The 6,410-nt window shown below is 40.9% G+C and overlaps 1 protein-coding gene across 3 annotated transcripts in view; it reads right to left on the minus strand.

The window, feature by feature from the left end:
• Positions 1 to 5,567, minus strand: part of LOC119979040 (methyltransferase-like protein 27) — a 39,405-nt gene extending 33,838 nt beyond the window's left edge. Inside the window, exons 1-2 of one of the 3 annotated variants that reach the window (XM_038821017.1) lie at positions 5,393 to 5,510; positions 5,193 to 5,284 (exon numbers count right to left, since the gene is read on the minus strand). The gene's annotated coding sequence lies outside the window, so the exon portion shown is untranslated. Of the gene's footprint in view, positions 1 to 5,192; positions 5,310 to 5,392 lie in introns of all 3 variants that reach the window. The other 2 variants (XM_038821018.1, XM_038821016.1) reach the window with 2 other exon arrangements.
• Positions 5,568 to 6,410: the final 843 nt, after the last annotated feature.

Below are 6,410 nucleotides of genomic sequence, written 5' to 3' on the forward strand. Positions count from 1 at the left end.
GTCACTGACTTTTCAACAAGTAACTGCAGGTTTAATTGGCTATTTTTCCACGAGGAACATAGGGAAAATGTAAAGGGAATAATCCCAGCCGTATGCTCTCCGCTTAACTAAATTCCCACATCCCTGGACATTAGGTAAGGCGGAAGAGCGCACAGTGTTTTGTAAAATATTGCCTTTTTTGGGGCGGGTAAAATGGAAACGGAACAACGCAGAAAACACAGTCTGCAGTTTTATGAGTCTTGAGAAGAGCTTTGGGGAATGGGAAGAAATGTCAATAAAGCGTGAACAGCTAACTGGTCAGAGACAGTCAAGGCACCTTTCCCATCTTCCTGACTCTGAAAGATTGATTCTGAACTGATTGGAGAAATTGACTGAAGTTAGTAACTGACCGCACTTTAGTTACTGCACATCAGAGAATAAAGCATAATATTGGCTTCAGGACAATAGGAATATCTGGAAAAAGAAACTCAAATAAACGGTTGGAATGGCAAAGGCTGGTGGTTAGTTACTCACAGTGACATGGATGTTTGTGGTGTAGTGATATGCATCACTGTATGTACACAAGGGGTCAATGTAAATACACCACAACTAATTAACCACTAGAGGAAGCACCAGAGATGTTTATAATGACAAAATAGGAAGTCAAGGGGTACTCTTCATAGGAATGGCAGCTGGTGAGCAGGACACAGACAGACAGCTGAGATGTAACATATAGTATAAGGACTGGAGAGAAAACAAACTCACACAATAAAGCATCTACTTCAACTTTAAGACAATGTGCTTTATACAGACATGCTACCAAGAGACTTCAGAACGCTTACTAGAAGATTACACAAGATGCAGACAAAGAAAGATCAAAAACAGAAGAAAACCCGTACCGGACATTTAACATGGGGAGACTTCGCTGAGTCGATAAAACTTTTTGGAACTTCACTGCAGCTGAAAACAACCGGTAATTTAAGTCATAGATGGAAATTTTTTAAACAAAAGTTCAAAGTGTGTATCGTAGCTAATGATTTGAGCACGGCCTCAGAAGAAATTAAAGTAGCACTGCTATTAGCAGGACATGGCTGCTTTAATTACTTTAAAGGTGACGACAATACCAAATTAGAATAATATTCAAAAAATTGAAGATCACTGTAACACCAGTAACAATGCTGCTTTAAGACATTCAATGCTCAGTAGACCAAATTGCACAGGGAATGAAGGATGTTGAAACTAAAACAATCATTATCAGAACAGAAAGGTTCAACGCTGATTGAAAAGTGCAGATCGAAAGAAAAAAATAACATTAACTTGTTACCAAGAAAAAACACTGAAATCCACGTTAAAATGGCATCTGAGCACATTTTAAAGTCCCAGGGAACAAAAGACGCAAATCTGCTTCTGTCATGCGCAGGAAACTGCAGCCGCGCATGTGCAATTGAAAAAAAAGACGTTTGGCACAGGTCATCTGCGGAAGCTATGCATGCGCAATCAGAAGAAGATCAAACACTGTTCAAAGATGGACTCTGGGCATACGCAAGCCGCGCATATGCAGTTCAACAAAAAGACGCACAGTTTGAAGATGGATCTATGTATGCGCAAGGCGCGCATGCGCAGTTTACGAAAAAGCACAGTAAAGGAAACCGATTTGCGCATGCGCAATCAAATCCTACGCTTTGCCTCACGAGCGTCATGACATCAGAAGACTCGAGACCATGCCCACTTAAAGGGGAAATGCCCAAAAATCACAAGCAAGACTCTTAAAGGCACAAAACCAAAATATTCAACCTCATAAGGCACAACATTGCCTGAACTCGACCAGCAGTTGAAAGTAACTTTTGCAGCACCTGGAACAAGCAATTTACACCACCCAAAGTGAAGAGCACAATGACAAATCTGAACCAAAGAAGATGATTGTTCATGACCATGAAGAGGACAAATCTGAAACAAATAAAGATGATTTGTTCATCGAATAATACTACTCAGACACGGCTGAGTTATTTGGTTATGATCATAAAAACATCAGCAACATGGTTGAAAAGCTCAACACGACTCTATTCATGGTAGATGAATCCAATACCATGATGCAATGGCAGATCATCGATACATTGGATGACAGCAGCCTGTCAAATACCGAAGAAGAAAACAATGCCACACAGTGAGTACTGACCAACTCCGTGAGAGAGCACAGATCGACTCCATAGGAAAAACACTGCATGACTCCACAGAGAGAGCGCTGAAAGACTCCACACAGAGAGTGATGCAAGCCTCCACAGACAGCTCGTTGACAGACTCCAAAATGGAAGCAACTAAAGATACCATTGTGAAATTCATGCATGAACAAGACCATGAAAGTCTATCCACCGTATCTGAGCAACCATAAGCAGACTATGAAAGTCTGCCAAGCTCACGTGAAAAACAAGAAGACAGTGTAAGTCTGCACACTGTATGTGAGACAAGTGACGAAGAAATCACAGTTCCCAGACAAGATGCACAAGATCACAGTGAGACTGACAGATCTCAGCTCGTCTGTACAGAAGAACTTGACAATCAAGCACAACCACTCATGATACTAGTGAGACCGCATCAATTAAACCTCATCTCTCTTGACAACTGACAAGAAACTGAAATCTTGACAATGTGGACTCCCGAAGAGGAGCACCAAGAGATCACAGATGAAGAAGGTCAGCCAGAATTGACTCCAGAAGAGGAGCACCAAGGAATCAAAGAGGAATCAAATCAACTACAAATGACTGATGTCACCAAGATCAATGCAACATCAGATCATTCTCACAATCCTCAAGAAGAAACACTCAATGAAACATTAGATACCACAAAGGACATTGACACCAATAACTTTGAGAATGACTCAAATTATCCACATGGAACAGTCATTGAGCTCAACAAGAACAACAAAAACCACAAGAAGCACAACAGAAACAAGAACAAAAACTACAAGCACAAGAACAAAAACTACAAAAACAACAACAAAAACAACAACAAGAAGCACAACACAGACAACAACAGCAACAACAAGCATAACAAAAACAACAAGAACAACGAAAACAACAAAGGCAGAAATGACAGAAACAACAACAATGAAACAACAACCTGTACAACATGGTATAACTCTGCACATGATGGACAATGCAACAGCACACTCCAAAACAATGACAAGGGCACAAACATACCATGGCATGACAACAAATCTCACAATTTCACATTTGCTCCAGAACAAACAAGCACACCAGCTTTCAAGGCAGATGACACACTAAATCGATACCACAATCATAGGAAAGAGTCCACGTCAGTCAACATCAATGGTTCGACCATTCAAACACCTCGTGCTGACTTGTTGGTTACTGAAACACAAGAACACTACTGACGACATTCGCAAAGAAATTACAATGTCAACATCACCAAGCCACCAACAGAAGAAACAAAACTCAACCGAATAAATTCATTAAGTTGGACTCACAAATTTTATATTAAGATTGGACTCATAAATATTAATTGGCTTTGTATAGTCATCAATATCACACAACTTGTACATATCACATTTATCTACCTGTCTTGTGCAATTTTCTTTAACAAAGTACAGAAAATATGAAAAAGGAAAAATGGGGGATGTAGTGAAATGCATCACTGTATATACACAAGGGGTTAATGTAAATACACTACAACTAAGTAACCAATAGAGGGAGCACCAGAGATGTGTATAATAGACAAAACAGGAAGTCGAGGGGCACTCTTCACAGGAACTGCAGCTGGTGAGCAGGACACAGACAGACAACTCAGATGTAAAATATAGTATAAATGCTGGAGAGAGAACGAACTCACACAATAAAGCAATTACTTCAACTGTAACGACTACGAGCTTTATTCAGACACAAGAATAATGCATGTGGAATGGAGGGGACCAGACTATTCCCATGCACACACCTAAATTTCCCATGCTTTATTCTGGTTTTAGTAATACTTGCTTACTCTGCAGCGTCATTGGGTAGCGCATTCATCTGTTAGCGTGTCCTTCAGTCACACTCAAGGTCGCAATTGTGCTATTTCCCCATTTTAATGCTTCGTTCCCCCATGATATGGTTTGTATGATTCAGTTGCGTTCCAATAAATGTTGAATTTTGTCACCTCTGCTGTTCACCAGTGAGTTCCCATCATGTAGCTTGATTGCATTCACGACAAGTTGACACTTGATTCAATAGCAGGCAGCCCCTGCCTGCACATGGTTCTGCTCCCAACACACTGGCCATTTCTGAGACCTGGCCATGGGGAAATAAAAAGCCGACCAGTGTGACATCTGTTGTGGGTTTTGTTTTGAGAATTGGTCACTGTTGACAGATTGATCCCACACAGGAATGTTTGCTGCGATGATGTATCACAAAATGTTTCATACTGTTGAAATGTACTTAAAAAATTTAGAGATTACACCCCCCCACCCCCCACAAAAAAAAGCCTGTTTTAATCTTACAAATAATTGAGAGATGTAAACATGGTAGACAGTCCAGCAAGCAAGGGGAAATCCCAACAGATTGTCAATGTTTCCACACCTATTGCTGTTGTTACTTCATGTTACAACCTGTATAAAATCCCACAGAACGAAGAATTTTTTTATTTTTTTTTTATAAATTTAGATTACCCAATTATTTTTTCCAATTAAGGGGCAATTTAGCGTGGCCAATCCACCTACTCTACACATTTTGGGTTGTGGGGGTGAAACCCACGCAGACACGGGGAGAATGTGCAAACTCCACACGGACAGTGACCCAGAGCCGGGATTGAACCTGGGACCTCGGCGCCGTGAGGCAGTTGTGCTAACCACTAGGCCACCATGCTGCCCCAGAACGAAGAATTAAAGTATTACATGAAGCTGCAGAGCAAACCCTGACATTCCTGATCTCAGATCAATAATTTCTTAGAAACGTGAGCAGTGCCGGATAGAACAATTATGTTCTTTTATCGCTTTCCAAGTTCCAAATGCTTTCTGCTCACTGCACCTTCTCTCTCTCTGGCCAAGCTGCAAAACGTGTTCCAAAACATTATGTTTACAATCAAAAATCGCAATTAAAAGCAAGAGCAGAATAAATACAAGACACAAATAAAGTTCAAGGTGAGTTGGCAGGTGAAACCAAAGACAAAATGCTGGAAAGTCTCAGCAGGTCTGACAGTATCTGTAGGGAGAGAAAAGAGCTCACATTTCAAGTCCAGATGACCCTTTGTCAAAGCCCTTTGGCAGGTTTTTACACGATGGCAGGAGCAGATCCTGGAAGATGTCGGTGGAAGAAGCCTGTAATTCAATGGAATGTTGTTGGCTGGAAATGAAACAAAGCTGGGTCGGCAGGAGACAAGGCCTAATTCTGATTGGAGTGAGATCGTGAGGACCAAACAGGCTTACCTGTCACGTTAAAGGTAAGAGAATGTGGCGCGGGTCCTGACGTTCAGCCGGTTGGCAAATGTGGATTCAGACAAAAAAAAGTTTGAAAAACGCTGCTAATTCACCTGGAGCAGTAGTTCCCAACCTTTTATACGTTAAGGCACACCTTCATACCACAAAAATAATTGAGGCACGCCTTCTATTTCACCAACTAAATTGCTCTCTTTAAAAAGCTTGTTAGCATGAAAACCTAAAAACATGTCAAGCAACAATTTATAACAATTTCCATCAGTTTAAGAAGTTTACAATGAAAGCCTTTGTGATGGAGACCACACTGTCCACAGAATTTGGTTTAGAATAAAGACAAGTTTAAGCAACAGAAATTAATACATCAAGTATTTTAATTCAAAGTGGAATAAAACCACTTCAGCAGAAAGATCTTTCAAAAGTCACGACCAGATTCAAAAACTTTAGCTGGTCCCGAGGATCATTAAGCCAACCCAGACAAATGCAGGATAAGAACGATCCTTGAATTGACAGCCCAAAAAATCTTCCTGCAGTTAGAACCACAAGCTAGAACATGGGAAGGTATATTGAAGATCGCAAGTCCAATCAATTAAGAAAACTTCCTTCCCAGCTGTATAACTTTTGACACTTAAGATAATGCTATTTAGAATAGTGGCTACCTGAGCATCTACATATCTTCTTTTTGTTTAAATAAATTTAGATTACCCAATTATTTTTTCCAATTAAGGGGCGATTTAGCATGGCCAATCCACCTACCCTGCACATTTTTGGGTTGTGGGGGCGAAGCCCACGCAGACACGGGGAGAATGTGCAAACTACACACGGACAGTGACCCAGAGCCGGGATCAAACCTGGGACCTCAGCGCCGTGAGGTGGTTGTGCTAACCACTAGGCCACCGTGCTGCCCAGCATCTACATATCTAAGAATTTTGACACATTGAAAATAGACAGAAGTAGAGGTGTGCTTCTAACAACCTCTTGTCAGACCATATATCTCAGACACCTGACATTC

This window comes from Scyliorhinus canicula, chromosome 15, assembly GCF_902713615.1.
Source record: "Scyliorhinus canicula chromosome 15, sScyCan1.1, whole genome shotgun sequence".
Classification (NCBI taxonomy): Eukaryota; Metazoa; Chordata; class Chondrichthyes; order Carcharhiniformes; family Scyliorhinidae; genus Scyliorhinus; species Scyliorhinus canicula.